The sequence below is a fragment of the Gekko japonicus genome, unplaced genomic scaffold (genome assembly GCF_001447785.1).
Source record: "Gekko japonicus isolate JY-2015 unplaced genomic scaffold, Gekko_japonicus_V1.1 scaffold2329, whole genome shotgun sequence".
Classification (NCBI taxonomy): domain Eukaryota; kingdom Metazoa; phylum Chordata; class Lepidosauria; order Squamata; family Gekkonidae; genus Gekko; species Gekko japonicus.
The window spans coordinates 92,680-108,123 of NW_015170344.1; the positions used below are offsets into that span (position 1 = coordinate 92,680).

General features: G+C 46.4%; 1 non-coding gene across 1 annotated transcript; it reads right to left on the reverse strand.

Annotated features, from left to right (window-relative positions):
- Positions 1 to 6,790: 6,790 nt before the first annotated feature.
- TRNAA-AGC lies at positions 6,791 to 6,862 on the reverse strand. The gene has a single exon. It is a non-coding gene; the product is annotated as a tRNA-Ala (tRNA).
- Between the last annotated feature and the right edge of the window lie 8,582 nt (positions 6,863 to 15,444).

Here is a 15,444-nt window from a genome sequence, read left to right on the forward strand (position 1 = left end):
TCTGGGTAGCAGATTATTGCTAGGCTTCAGGTCTCCAGACCCTGCTTGTTTGCCTCTCTAGCTCCTGCCTTGACCATTGGATCCAGCCTGGCATGTTCTTGCTTGTCTGTGATCTTCATTGCCTAGCATGGCAAGTATGGAATGGGACAAGCAGTGACTTTCAGGTTGGCAACAGACTGTTCTGAGAATCTGAAATGTTGTCAGACTCGGGTTCACCCCTTTTTATGATGTCTACACCTGAAGTGTTAATAACCCGCACCCCGTTCCTCTTTCCCCTCCTCAGTTTCCCAGCTGCAGCAGATGTATCTTGCCACCCGCTTATCGCTCACCCTCTCTGACATTCCTGGTGGGAGAGAGGGAAGCTGTGGAAGGGAGTGAGTGTGTATGAATGACTGTAGGTTAGGGAGGCAATGCAGTAACCATTTTCTCAAGCAGTAACTCGGGAGTATTCTCATGAGAATGTCCTTGAAGAAGATAAGACTTTGAATGGCTAGTTGAACCATTGTATCTATCTGGGTTCTTAGGATTACTTATACTTGTGACTGTGTGACATATGACTGGAATGTAGGTTTCAGTTATACCCTGGGTCCCCGCTTTCCCCCCTCATTCCTGACAAAGAGTTCACCTTTACAGTATCTCAAATCTCTTCAATAAACTTTCTTCAAGAAAGCCTGTGCTCGAGAGTCAGTTGACTGAAAGCCACTGTAAGACTGACTGTGCCATCGAAATACTACCGGGCCACAAAATTCCCAAGGAGAAGCTATATGCTATGAGTCCCCCAGAAAGGGAGGAATTACGGCGGTTCATTGATAAAAACTTTGAGCGGGGATTTATCCGCCCCACTACCTCCCCTTTTGCGGCCCCCATACTCTTTTGGAAGAAGAAGGATGGGGGTTTGAGACTGTGTATGGACTATTGGAGCTTGAATGCAGTGTCCATGTCGAATGCCTACCCCTTGCCACTAATAAAAGATTTGCTAGCCGAGGCAGCTAAAGGGAAATATTTCACGAAATTGGATCTCTGGGAGGCATACTTTAGAGTGTGCATCTGAGAGGGGGACAAGCATAAAATAGCTTTTAACACCCCCCTGAGACAGTTTGGATATTTGGTAATGCCATTCGGCTTGGCGGGAGCCCGGGGAGTGTTCACGTATCTAATTAATGAAGTATTGCACAAGCACCTGTTCAAAGGGGTTGTTGTCTATCTGGATGACATGTTAGTGTACATACAAGAGCTGGATTCACACATGAAGTTGGTGTGTGAGGTGTTGACTGCACTATATGACAACCATCTGTTTGCCAAGCTCTCAAAGTGCAAGTTCCACAAAACAGAGATAGACTTCCTACGGTACTGCATAACCCAGCAGGGACTGGGGATGGACCCCAAGAAGGTGCAGGATGTAGTGGGTTGGGAGCCCCTTAAAACCCGTAAACAGCTTCAGAGCTTCTTAGGGTCCCTTCGTCCCTAAATTTGCGCAAGTGTCTCTGCCCCTGACTGACATATTAAAGACTAATGGGAAGGCTCTGGAAGCTACCAAAGGAGGGAATAAGCTCGTATGGTCCCCCGAATGCCAACAGGCTTTCGATGAATTAAAACTCTTACTCACTTCGGAGCCCATTTTACATCACCCCAACGAGAGTAAGGGGTTTATTGTCCAGGTAGACGCTTCTGATGTGGCAATGGGGGGGGGGGTTGATCCTGCAATGGGGAGATGATGGCAAACTGCACCCCCTCGCTTATGTTTCAAAGAAATTTTCTGGGGCCAAATGTAACTGGGCAGTTTCGGATAAGGAAGCTGCTGCAGTGAATTCGGCCCTTACTACTTGGCACCATTGGTTGGAGGGGGCGCTGGTACCTTTTGAGGTGTGGACTGACCGTAAGAACTTAGAGGCACTCAGAACCCCCCGCCACTTAAACGCTAAACAGCTTGGGTGGGCGGAATTCTTTTCTAAGTTTCAGTTCACCATCAAGTACCTCCCCGGGAAGTCCAACTTTTTGGCCAATGCCCTCTCTCGCCTACCCCAGCACGCAAGCCAATGGGATGAGGTCACCAACACGTTTTTCTCCCCTGCCCAGTTGGGAGGGGCGGTGGTGACGCATAACCGGGTGAAAGCAGGGAGGGAGACGGAAGTTATGGACTGGTTGGAAAGTTTCAAAGCTGCTTTTTCACCTCAGGACCTAGAGTGGTGGTGCATGAAGGATTACAGCACCAGGAGAACAGAAGTTGGTGCAAAGGGGGAAAGGTGTATGTACACATCTCCCTAAGAGGAACTGTGATGGCGCAAAGTCATGACAACAAACTGTCTGGGCAGTTTGGGTTTTTAAAGACCTTGCACCTATTGCAACAACAATTTTGGTGGCCAGGATGGTGCAAAGATGTTTAAAAGTATGTAGCCACCTGCCAAACCTGTCTAATGAGTAAAAGACAGGGGAGGGGGGTAAAATACCCGAGCAACTCCACCCTTTGGAAACCCCCGAACGTCCCTGGTCAGTGATCTCCATGGATTTTATAACAGACCTACCAGAGAGTCAGGGAAAGACTGTGGTTTGGGTGGTGGTGGACCTGTTCTCAAAGCAAGCACATTTTGTTCCTTGCAAGCAAATTCCCACCGCAAAGCAACTAGCCTCCCTGTTTTTGCAGCATGTGATCAAATTACATGGTTTGCCAAAAAAGGTCATTTCTGACCACGGGGCTCAATTCATTGCTAAATTTTGGAAAGAACTCTTAAAACTAATGGGCATAGAGCGGGGGCTGAGTATCAGCTACCACCCTGAGATTGACGGACAGACTGAGTGCACAAATCAAATACTTGAACAAGTGTTAAGGTGCTATGTGAACTATCAACAGGATAATTGGGTACCCCTTTTGCCATTTGCGGAATACAGCTACAGCAACTCCTTTCACTGTTCCATTGACATGAGCCCATTTAAGGCAGTACATGGATATGAAGGGGGGCCCCTTCCCACGGTCGACCTTGCTAAACCTATCTAGGGCAATGCCCAGCTATGGTGGTCAAATGTAACTAAAAACTGGGATGTATTACAAAAGTCCTTAGAGAAAGCCAAAGCGGATTACAAATGCTGATGGGAAAAGAAGCCCCGAATGGGACTTAGCTCCAGGAGACTTTGTCTACGTGTCTACCAAGCACTTAAAAGGGCTGCAACCCCGAAGGAAATTAGGTTGGAAATATGTAGCCCCTTTTAAAGTGGTGTGTGTGATTAACAAAGTAGCTGTAGAACTCTGTCTCCCCCAAACATTACATCATTTGCATCCTGTATTTCATTTCAGCCTATTGAAGAAGGATCCGGGACCCTCTCCCTGGGCGCAGTGCCCTCCGGCTCCGCCTCCTCTTCTGATAGATGGGGAACTCCACCATGTTCTGGAGGAAATCCTTGACTCCTGCTTAAAGCAGAGCCAACTATACTACCTGGTGAAATGGAGGGACTTTGGACTTGAGGAAAATGAATGGGTACAAGCAGGGGTCATTTCATAGAAAAAGAGCGGCAGGAGCTCATTAGCATATGCCACACACCCTGACATCACCGGAAGTGTGCACTAGCCCCTCTGACAGGCAGAAGGACCTGGGATCCATTCTTTCTCCCCTCTCCCTTCCCTTCACCTCCAAGCGGAGCAAAGGAAAGGGGGGGGGGAGGATCTCAGGCGCTTCTGCCTGACAGAGGTGCTGGTGTGCTCACAGCCAGCCTGGGTGAATTATAGAATCATAGACTCATAGAGTGGGAAGGGACCTCCAGGGTCATCTAGTCCAACCCGCTGCACAATGCAGGAAATTCACTAATACCCCCACACACACCAGTGACCCCTGTTCCATGCCCAGAATATGATAAAAAAAGCTCCAGGATCACTGGGGGCGAAACTGGCCTGGAAAAAAATTGCTTCCTGGCCCCAAAGTGGTGATCAGCATTTCCCTGGGCGTGTAAGAAAGGGCCAAAAGAACTAAGCACTGGTGCAACCCTTCCTGCTCTACCTCTTGTGATTTGCCTAAGTTCACACAATTACCATTATGATCCTTTTAAAGTTGAAAGCATGATATTAATGCAAAGGACTATTTGTAAGATTATCTGTAAGACACAAGATCAGGACACATCTCACTTCTGGCAATCACTCGGAGAGACCCTATCACTCAGCTTCCATTGCCCCACACACACCCCACACTGGAATAAGAACATAATATCAGGCCATACCACATTGCAATAAAGCCCCTACAACTGTATACAGAAATACTGAGCTCCCCTACCAATTGCCACAACTAGCCCACCACACAACCAGGATCAAGACTCCTAAGTGGACCAACAGACAGGCATACACTCATTTGAGAAACTGAATATTACATTACAACACCTCTGGAACATTACAGATCAGTAGAGGCAGCACTGCACAGTGGTCAGAGTTGCAGATTGATGTGGGGAGACCCAAGTTTGTATTCTTATTCTGCTGGCTGAGTGACCCCGGGCCAAATCTCCCCTTCTCTACCTAACCTACCCCACAGGGTTCTTGTGAGGATGAAATGGAGACTCATGGGCAGGGTCCCCAGCTTCCCTGGCAAGAACACAATGTTAAGAAATCTCTCACAATTATGCAGCCATAGCAGGCAGGAGGCACAGAGGTTAATACCTCCAGCTCCAGAGACTTGTAGAGGAAGAGTCAAACTTTGGGGACTCACCCGTGCACCAGAGGGCCAAGGCAGCAGGAGGCAAGAAGCCTGGGCGAGCTGGGCTCCTCCATGCCTGGCAGAAGATGAGGTGCAGAGGCGAGAGGTGGGCAAGCAGAAGAGGCACTCAGCCAGCCACACAAGCTGCATGCAAAGAAACTCCTGCCGCCCCAAGCTTCAGGGCTGCCTCGTTAAAGGAGTGTGGAGGCCAGACTCGCAAATGAGAAAAAGCAAGCTCAGGGTTCGTGGGTCGCATTTTGGGCTGTGGAAGAGGAACCGGCTCCATTCCTGGAGTTCTCCCAAGTTCCTGTGCTTTTGGTTTTGCTTTTTGCCAATCCACCTCCCAAGACTGCTCCAGGTGCTCTGGCCTGAGGGCTTCTGGGGGCAGGGCTTGAATGCTCATTACTTGTGGAGCTGAGGCTCAATGTCTCCAGCTGCTCTGTCACCTTCCCTTCCCTTGGTTTGCTTGGGGAGCTCGAGCAAGTCAGCTGCTGGAGAGAAGGAGAGGCGGTTTAAACCACCTTCCCTTCCCTTGGCTTGCTCAGGATCCCCGCGGCTGCAGAGAGCCCGAGCAAGCCGGCTGCTGGAGGGATGTGCATTCGGTTCGTCTGAACCAAATGCACCCCCGAATTCAGGCCCCTTTCAGGCTGCTGTGGGCCGATTCAGATTCTCTTATCTGAATTGGCTTGCTGCCGAATTGCTGCCAAAATTCGGCAGCCATTTGGCCCCATTATATCCTATGGGCCATTGAAGTCAATGGCAAAAACATAGGGTATATTCTGGGGGCTGGAGGAAAGGGGGTTTGAGGGAGAGGCTCCAAAATCATAGAGTAGCTGCTGGAGCCTCTCCCCAAGATACCCACCATGTTTCAAGAATATTGGACTAGGGGGTCCAATTCTACAGGCCCCCAAACAGGTTGCTCCCATCCCCTCTATTATTTTCTATGGTGGGAAAACAATGCCCCCCCTCTTTCCCCCCTCATTCCTGACAAAGAGTTCACCTTTACAGTATCTCAAATCTCTCCAATAAACTTTCTTCAAGAAAGCCTGTGCTCGAGAGTCAGTTGACTGAAAGCCTGACAAACGTCTTCTCTATTGTTTCTGAATATTTTCATTTTTATGTCAGACTTGTGTCCATTTATACTTTTGTGAGGAGACTGGCCTGTTTGTCCTGTATAGACAGCAACAGCTTTTTGAGGCTTTTTGATTGCTAACAGCAATGCTGATTCTGTGAACTTAAGCAGTTCATGACAGGGAGGGCAGGAAGGGTTGCATCAGTGTTTAGTTCTCATGACCCTTTCTTACACCCAGGGAAATGCCAATTGCCACTTTGGGATCAGGAAGCAATTTTCTTCAGGCCAGTTTGACCAGTGATCATGGAAGGTTTTTTTGCCATCTTCTGGGCATGCAGCAGGGGTCACTGCATGTGTCGGGGAGGTCACTGTGAATTTCCTGCATTGTGCAGGGGGTTGGACTAGATGACTCTGGAGGTCCCTTCCAGCTCTATGATTCTATGTCTCTGATAGTATGGTTGATGTCATTAAGTTCTATAATGTAGTGCTGACTATCAGAAGTTCATTTGTCTGCCCACTCTATGGTTAATATGTTGCCATATGCCAGCAATGCCTTTTGCTGTATTATCCCATTACATGTCTGTCTATCTTATATTGAATGCAAAGAGGTGAATAACATAGCAACCATGTTGTAAGAATTTAAATTATGATAGTCAACAAAAGTAAGACTAGATTAAAAAACACAACTCAACTCACAAATTTAAAAGCACATAGGAGTAGAATAAACACAGCAAAATCTGTTGAGACAATTTACTCTCCACCAAATGCTCTTTGGAATGAGATTGCCTTTCATGTCTTTGTAAAGGCAGTGAGTCTTCTTGTAGGTAGATAGTCCAAAGGGGGGGCACTTAAGGAAGAGGCTATGTGCGGAACACGAGTAGCACAGGGCGTACACTGGGAAGATGCAGTTTGAAGCATACACACATGAACCTGCTTTATACTGAGTCAGACCATCAGTCCATCAACGTCAGTATTGTTTACTCAGACTGGCAGCAGCTCTCCAAGGTCTCAGGCAGAGGTCTTTCACCTACTGCTTAGCCCTTTTGACTGGAGATGCCAGGAATTGAATCTGGAACCTTCTGCATGCTAAGCAGATGCTCTTCCACTGAGCCACAACCCCTCCCTGAGGGCCCTAGGCAGTGAAAAACATTTGACCTGTTTCTGTGTTGATAAGGCTAGGTCTAGGGGCACCCCCAACCTCTTAGCTTGATCTGCTTTGGAAAGATTAACCCCATCTAAGTCTGGTACATGACCAGTTTTCCCTCTAAGCTGAGTTAGTGTGATCTAGCTCACAGCTTTTCAGCCTCTGGCTCACAGTTTTTTGTCTTAGCTCAGGAAGGAAGGCTCCAGAGCAAACTAATTTATTCAGTAGCCTAATTGCTCGCTCACAACTTTAATGCCCATAGCTCACAAAGTAGATTTTTTGCTTACAAGACTCCTCAGCTTAGAGGGAGCATTGCATGAAACTAAACAAAATTCTGAATTCCTAACCAGCATCACCTCCATCATGTCTGGATTAGCTTCAGTATAGCCACTTGACTGCAGCCTTGAGATTGTGGCTCAGGACCTTCACAGATGCCTTCGCAGGCTTGGATAATGAGTTATAAAGCTGAGTGTCATTAGCATATTGATGAATAATAACCCACTCAAAACCTTCTGAGGATCTCAGTTTAAACTGTCTGATTTGGTATGATTTTCCATCAATGGAGCTCTAGTTATCTCCCCAAACTCTTCACAGACTCACTCTAGGTCCCAGAAAACCAAAGGTCTGATTCCCTCTGCAAGGGGTGGGGGAGAGGTGGTGTCAATGATCAACTATATTAATGGCACCCTACAATCCAGTGTTCTGGGCTGATAGATACCAGGGCCTCTACAGAGTCACCTGTATTCTGTGTACATGTGATCTTTACAAAGAAATGTCATAGACTGTTTCTCTTGCATTTCATGAGCTTTTGGCCTCATTGTTTACACTATACATATATGCATACACAGTGCAACTGAGGACACACTTCTTGCTCTGATGAGGGCTTTAGTGCATGAAAACATATGCTGCATACATGGCCCCACCATGAGGCTACTGCTGGCAGAACAGCACAGTCACTACTAGTCAGTGCCCTAAAGGGTTTGTGGAAGCTCTATCAAACTCCAGAAGTGCTGCAGAGGGTTGCCACGTCCTCCCTGCCACGTCCTCCCTGGTGGGGAATAGCGGGGAGGGCTGCCAGCACCAGGTTGCAAAACCCCTGGAGATTTGGGGATAGAGCCTGGGAAGGACAATGACTTCAGTGGGATACAGGTGCCTCCAAAGCATCAATTTTCTCCGTAGTCTGGAGATGAGCTGTAATTCTTGGAATCCCCAGGTCCCACCTGGAGACTGACATCCCTACGGCCCCTGAAATGGAGCTGTGATGGTAGAGACACTGCTGAAATTCCTGGCAACCACACTGTTGTGGGTGAGCGATGTCTTTGCAATGCAACAGTGTGGCTGAGATGACAGTGGCCCAGAATCCAGTCAGTCAGCTGCAAGGCCCAGGCCTGTAGCCAGGATTTTGTGGCTTGTGGGGCAATTTTTTTCTGGTGGGGCTGCCATTAATTGCCATTATTTTTCAAATAAAAAAAATTGTCTTTAAGTAACTGTACTTTTAACTAATAATAAGGACAACAATATTAATTATAAATACTAATAAAGACCAGGCGTTTATCACTCAAAAAAGTTTCCAGTTTATTATAAAAATGCTAAAAATTACAGAACTTGTGGGTTGTCAGTCAAAACTGTTTCTGTTATATCACAAAGATGCATTACAGGGCCAGATTACCATTCCATTTTCAGCCCATTATAATAGTTGAAGTCTATGTGATTGTAATAAATGAAATGTAGCACAAACACAAAATGTAGCCCCCACAACACCCACCCCAGACATAAATGAAATGTTAGCACAGACTCCCCCACAATACCCCCAAGACATAAATGAAATCTAGCACAACCCCCCCTCCCAAAATCAGTGAAATCATTGACTTACCAATTCCAGCTCCAGAAAGAAAGGAACATGTGGCCAGGGTCATTTAGCTAAGACATGCGTGCCAGGTCTTTAAAAAAGCCTTCTAAAAGGAAGAGCCTGGGGCATGGGAAAAGGAAGAGCTGGGCAGGTGGAGGGAGAAGGCGAAGCCTGGCTTCTTCTTGTTGGGGTACGGTGATTCTAATTTCTTTAATAAGAAAACTTCTAAAAAGGTGAAGGAGGCAGTGCTGCAGCTTTGGCTCATAGGGAAGGTGATTCGTGTTCATGTCTTTTCTTGGGTCTGTTTGGTGCTGGCTGGCCAGGGTGTGGCCAGGGAGCACTCACCTTTAAAAATGTTTAAAAAATGATTTAAAAAGCATTTTTGGAAGGAAATTTTGTGGGACTGTCCCCTACCACAGCTACAGACCACTACAAGGGGATGGACCCAGCATGACCCAGAACTACTTGTGGAGATTAGTCAGGGTGGAGTGGGGAGCCTCACCAGCCCCCTACTGCTGTGAAACTCCTGTTAAAGGCACAGACTCCTTATCCTCTGAGTCCAGGAACCAAATCAAGCCTAGGCTACAAGAAGGAACCATGAGTCCCTGCCTCAGCATATACAGGGATAGTAAGCCCCAGCATGGCCAGATGGAATCCTACCCCAGCACAAACAAAGCACCTGGGAGGGAGGGTGGACAACCCGCATGCAGATGGCTAGAGAGCGGGGAAAGGATGGCCAGCATATGAGGTTCTCTTGGCCCAGACCCAAGCCAGCTCTGGGCAGTGGACACTTAAGAAACCACAGCCCTCCTGCAAGGGGCAAAAGGAGGACTGAGGTGTGGCTCTAAACTACACAGGGCCACTTTAGTGGTACATGGCTTGGTTCTGGGGTGCTCAGTGATGCGGCAGGACACCAGGTCCCATCTATAGCCATGAATGCATTTCTGCAGTTCAGGCCAGGCAGGGTTAGTGTCATGGCAGGGGCAGCAGCACGCATAAGGGGAGTCCCCACTGCAACTCTGCATAAGGCCCCTGCCAGGACTGCCACCACCATATCAATACACTCCATCTGCTGATCTATTCTACCAAAAATGGCCAAGAGTTGTTTCAGGTGCTTGTGGGTACCCGAGTGCCCTCATCCAGATCCTCCCAGTACAGCTATCCATAAAACAGAGTATCCTTCCAGTCCCATGTGATCTTCAAGTCTCCCACTTGGGGGCCATATCCAGTGCCAAAAGCATCTGCAGGAAGCACCCTAGGTCCTGGCTGAGGTGTGCCCCCCCCAGCCAGCTCATCCTGCCCCCCCCCCCAGCCACTGGCAGGTGTGGCCTGCATGTCCCCTGGATCACAGCTGTCAGCACCGCTTCTGCCAACCTGTATATGGCAGGGACCCATTAATGTCAATGTCCCTGTGCCTCCCCCCTCAGAAAAGGTAGTCTACTAGCAGCATGTTTCCCTTCCACAATGTGTGCAGAAGGATGAGAGTTCCAGGCCTGTGAAGATAGCAGAACTCCATGGTCCATTGAGCCAGGCTCAGGCCTAGTAGATGCTCAGGAAGCAAAACATGAATTGGCTACAGATCCACCCACTGGGGCAAAGGACATAATGTGGCCTCAATGCCTCCTGAGTCACCTGTGCCACCAGTCCCCCTTGTGACCATGGCACAACCAGGTTTTCACCATTATTGACCTCCATCAACTCCTGGCTGGTCTGAGGAACATACAGACCAGGGTTGGGGACTGGCGGAGTTTCCAGGCCAGAGGCTAGACCCAATCAGGGCTAAGGAAAAACTTTTTCTGTTCTTTGAGTTACCTGCAACAAGGATGAGACTGGCGGGATCACCATTACAGAGACAGGTATTGAGACCCTGCAGCTTTCAGATAACACCTGCATTCCTTCCTCAACAGGGCAGCAATCTGTGGTCTCTGGAAGGCCCCGAGGAAGGCACTGCAAAGCCATCCATCCATCCCCATCCTCCATAAGGTGCTGCTGTCCCTCAGGGAGTAGATCTGGGTGCATATCTGCTACACTGCATCTCCTCACCCCTAATCTGATGTGGTCCTGGACTGCATCTGGTGCGATGGAGTGGGAAACACCAGTACAAGGCTAGTTATGTGATGTGTGATGTGAGCATGCCACTGGCATGCTGCTGCAGGTGGTAGAGGATAGCCCAGATTCACCACTCCTGATGGCTGGCACCACACGGGGGCCTGGTGTACCCTGAAGCACTGTGGCCTGGTCCAGATTAGAGTGCAACTCCAGAGATGATGGACATATGAAAAGGTGGCCTTCTACTACAAGTGCAGCATCTGCCAGGGCACAGGCTGTTCTACCCATTGCCTCCTGCTTTCCTTCAATGGAACCTGATAGACCTGTGACAGCAGATCAGCTGCCTACAGTATGTGGACTACCATGACAGATGAGGTCACACAACTGCTACACTGGCCAGGCTTCTTGCCACCATTGCTGGGCCCCTGCATTGGTTCATGATCACCGTGGCCCAGTTGGTGCAGCTGCTTGTTGGACCAGGTGGCAGGAGATGTTTGGGTGGTCATGGGAAGTTTTGGGATGACTATGACTGTACATATGACCGTGCTCCTAGTTGCACTTGTTAGATATTCTGTTGTTTGTGTCACCATTGCACTGTTGCCATGTACTTCTATTCCAAACAACCTTTACTGTTTTTCACACAGAATTAGGTTCTTGTTTCCCTGTGGGCCTTGACCATGGCCATGACCAGCCTGCTCCAGTGAGGCCCCTCACTTAGTGAGGCCAGGATTGAGTATCCTGTCTGGCTATCCCAGCCCTTTGGAGGCTCTTGTGACCCTGGTGGTGGCCCACCATGCCCCACTGCAGCCCCATCTGCGTCTGCCCGTTCCACTGGGCCTTATGCCAACACTAAGCTCAATACTGAGTCTCCCTTCTCCCCAAGTGGGTGCGACACAGAGACCAGGATATTGCAGACAGGAATCCCCTCCTCCCAAGTGGGTGCAACACAGACAGAGTTCAGGGTGTTGTTCTAGATAATCTTTATTATACAGGGTGGCCAGAGAGCAGATGGGTAGCTCAGCAGCCCAGCATGCAGCTTTTCCAGGATCTCCTTTCATCTGTGATTGGGGTCAATGGACTGCATGGCAAGTGTGGAATGGCTCCAACACCCATGGGCTTAGAATAATGTAACTTTATTAGGATTTCACTGTAACTCTCTCAACTACAGCTGATGCCTGTGGATCATAGTGCATCTTTGTCCACAGTGCAACAATTTGGAAGCCCTGACAGGAATTACTTGGCCTCCACCCAATTTTCAAAACTGGCTTTTCCACTTTTTTTAAATAGTCACTTGTAATAGTGTGTAAGGAGCTGCGGTGGCTCAAGTGGTTAAGACGCTGAACTGCAGGCTGTGGAAGGTCAGTAGTTCAGCGGTTCAAGACCCGGGTGCCGCAAGACAGGGTGAGCTCCTGTCTCTAGTTCCAGCTCCTGCCAACCTAGCAGTTCGAAAGCAAGAAATAGCAAGTAGATAAATAGGTACCACTTCGGTGGGAAGGTAACAGCGTTCCGTGCGCCTTGGTGTTTAGTCATGCCGGCCACATGACCACGGAAACGTCTTCGGACAGCGCTGGCTCTTCGGCTTTGAAACGGAGATGAGCACCGCAACCCTAGAGTCGGATTCGACTGGCTTTCGAGCAAGGGAACCTTTACCTTTACCTTTTAATAGTGTGTGGCTAAACTTGTTTGCAGTGAGGTGTATGCCATCTTTGACATAAAACTGCATGTAGTACATATCACACAAAGGATTTAATGCCAAATTCTGCTGGAAGATATATTTTTTTAAAATGCAGACACCAGAGGTAACAGATACATCATCTGTCAAGTCTAATAATGTGTTTTATAGATGCTTATATCAAGAATTACAGTTGCACCTTTCAAACATCTCTTTGCCACAGGCTCTTGAAGAATCTTACAGTTCTTTGATCCATGTTTTTGTCTCTTTTTATCTCTTTTAACCTTTTACTCCTTTTCCCTCTGTTTTGAGCCCTGTCTTTCTCTGATATTCAACCAGAAGCATATGGGTTGTGAACAGGTTTGTATATATCTCTTGACAAAAGCATCAAGAGGTCATTAGAACCCAAGCACACATCTAAACTTCTTACAGTATGATGTCAATCCAATCCTGCAACAGGCAGAATTGGCTTGTGTGACTGATTCGTTTCTGACCTTGAGGGTTTTCATGTCATCATAGATGACACACAAGATTGACTGAAGCAGTCAGGATTCACAAATCTACCTAAGAGGCAAACTGGTTACACATAAATGCAGGCAGGCAAGTGATGGAAATTATCAAGAGAATGGCTGTAATTTGGAACATGGCAGAAGTAAGGATTTATAAAATAGGTTTACTTGAGAGACCCAGGTTGTTGCAAGAGAAAACCTCCTAAAGGCATTTTCATTTGTGAAACTAAAAAAACCAAAAACCCCACAAACAAATCCTGCCTTGTCTGAATGCTGATGATATGAGATAGAGTCCCAAAGTGAGATTATATTAAAACTATATTTCTACCAATGTAAATTTGCATGATACATCAATGAAATAATAAGTCCATAAGCAAAGTTACTGCAGGTTTGTATGTGATGCCTGAGCAACATCCCTACCAAAGCTATATGCCTTTGGTTGATTGCCAATAATATATGGAGTGCAATTTCTGAACACAGCATCTTATTCTTTTTTTTTTTTTTTGCCTTCCTCCTTCATAAAGAATGGCTGTTTGTCTAAGACAAATTATGGATCCTCTCAGTGTTCCCTCTAAGCTGAGTTAGTATGAGCTAGCTCACAGTTTTTTAGCCTCCGGCTCACACATTTTGTCTTAGCTTAGGAAGGATGGCTCCAGAGCGAACGAATTTATGCAGCAGCCAAATCGCTCACTCACAACTTTAATGCCAGTAGCTCACAAAAGTAGAATTTTTGCTCACAAGACTCCACAGCTTAGAGGGATCATTGCTCATGGTAATTGTTTTAAACAGACATGGTGTGCATCACTATCTCTGTTACTCACATTTCATATTTTATTATTTGCAGTGTTGCTAGGTTTAGAACACAAAGGCTGATTCAAATATTATACTACTTACATACTATCTACCAGAAATACTTCCGGGGTGTGTGGCTATAATATTAGTATGCCAATTATTACATCATTCAACTCATTTGCATGGAGAGTATTCATACCAACACCACATGTTTCTGGCAAGTGCTGTGAAGGAATTCTACACAATTAGAGTCACTGTATGTAAATACTGACATCTAATATGGAGAGGTGCTGTGAAGAACTATTCTTCAGTGGCTACTACATGGTGATACAATATTTCATCTGGCCCCAGAAGACTTTTGTAGCTTCAAGAGCTGCACAGAAGGGACAATTCTACCTGGTGGTGCTTTTCTCTTTACAGCACTACAGTGTGTGAAGCTGTACCTGATGGAATTTTCATTTATTTGCGAAGTACAGATGGATTATCAGATTCTGGACCTGGCAATCGTAGTTACGTGCTGTATCTAAAAATACACTACTGGGAATTCCTGTTGTATTTGTGTATACCAGCATGTACACTTGGACTCCAGTCCAATGGCAATGAGAAGAAAAGTAGGAAGATGCAAGAACTTCACTTGTTTCCTTCTCAAGAACTCATTTCTATTTAGGTAGGGGATTAGAAATAGATGTATTATCAAGAAAATGAGCAAGAAAGATTTTCCTGTTTGCTCTGCTTAGTTGTTACTAGATTCTAGTAATATCTTAGCCGTGCATGCCAAACACAATAATCATGTAAACAAAACACTTAACAGTGTGACTTTATCAAGCTAGACAGGTTCAGTTTGCTAGGCTGGAAAATCCAGGTCTCATTGGTGGCTGTCAGAAAACAGATGCAATATAAAAGTGGAACAGTCACTTAGTATGTTTATCAGATTCACTCCCAAGAAAGAGCTCATCAACATACCAGGATAAATACAGGAAATATAGTTATAAATGAAAAATGCAGGTAGTGTAAGTAGAATTTGTGTATATAGGCAATTATTCCAGTTTATACACCCCACAGTCCTTACTGAGGCAAATTAGCAAGTAACCTGTTTGAAGTAATTTAGGGACTGCTGTCATAACAAAGAGAGGCCTTAAAGGGGATGGTCATTCTTTTTGCATTTTAGTGAAATTTGGTGTATAATATATGCATCAGGTAAGCCACTAATCAAACAATGCAATTAAATGGATGTATGTATCACAACATGATCCCTACACACTTACTAGGAAGTTTTTACCCATATGAACAAGATATGACCAGGGTTTTAAAAAAATTGGCAACTGAATTGAACTGAATGAATGTATCATGTTCTCTGAATTCCCAGCTTTTATTTTTTTAAAGTCTCTAGCTCCTTTCTGTACAGAGATATTTATTACCTTTATATTTCTGCAATGAAAGAGGCTAGATACTTTTTTGAAAAAAGAAAGAAATGTGGAATTCAAAGATCCTGATATATCAGTATAATAATATAATAATTCAGTTGCCAATTAAAAAAAAAAAGCAAAACAAGCCCCCCAGTGGTAGGGGAAGGAAATAGCCACCACAGGGACAGGTTCAGTAAAAATGGCTGCTGTATGGGTGCTGTGAGGCTGCAGTGGCTCAGAGGTTAAGATGCTGAGCAGTTCAAGACCCGAGTGCTGCGTGA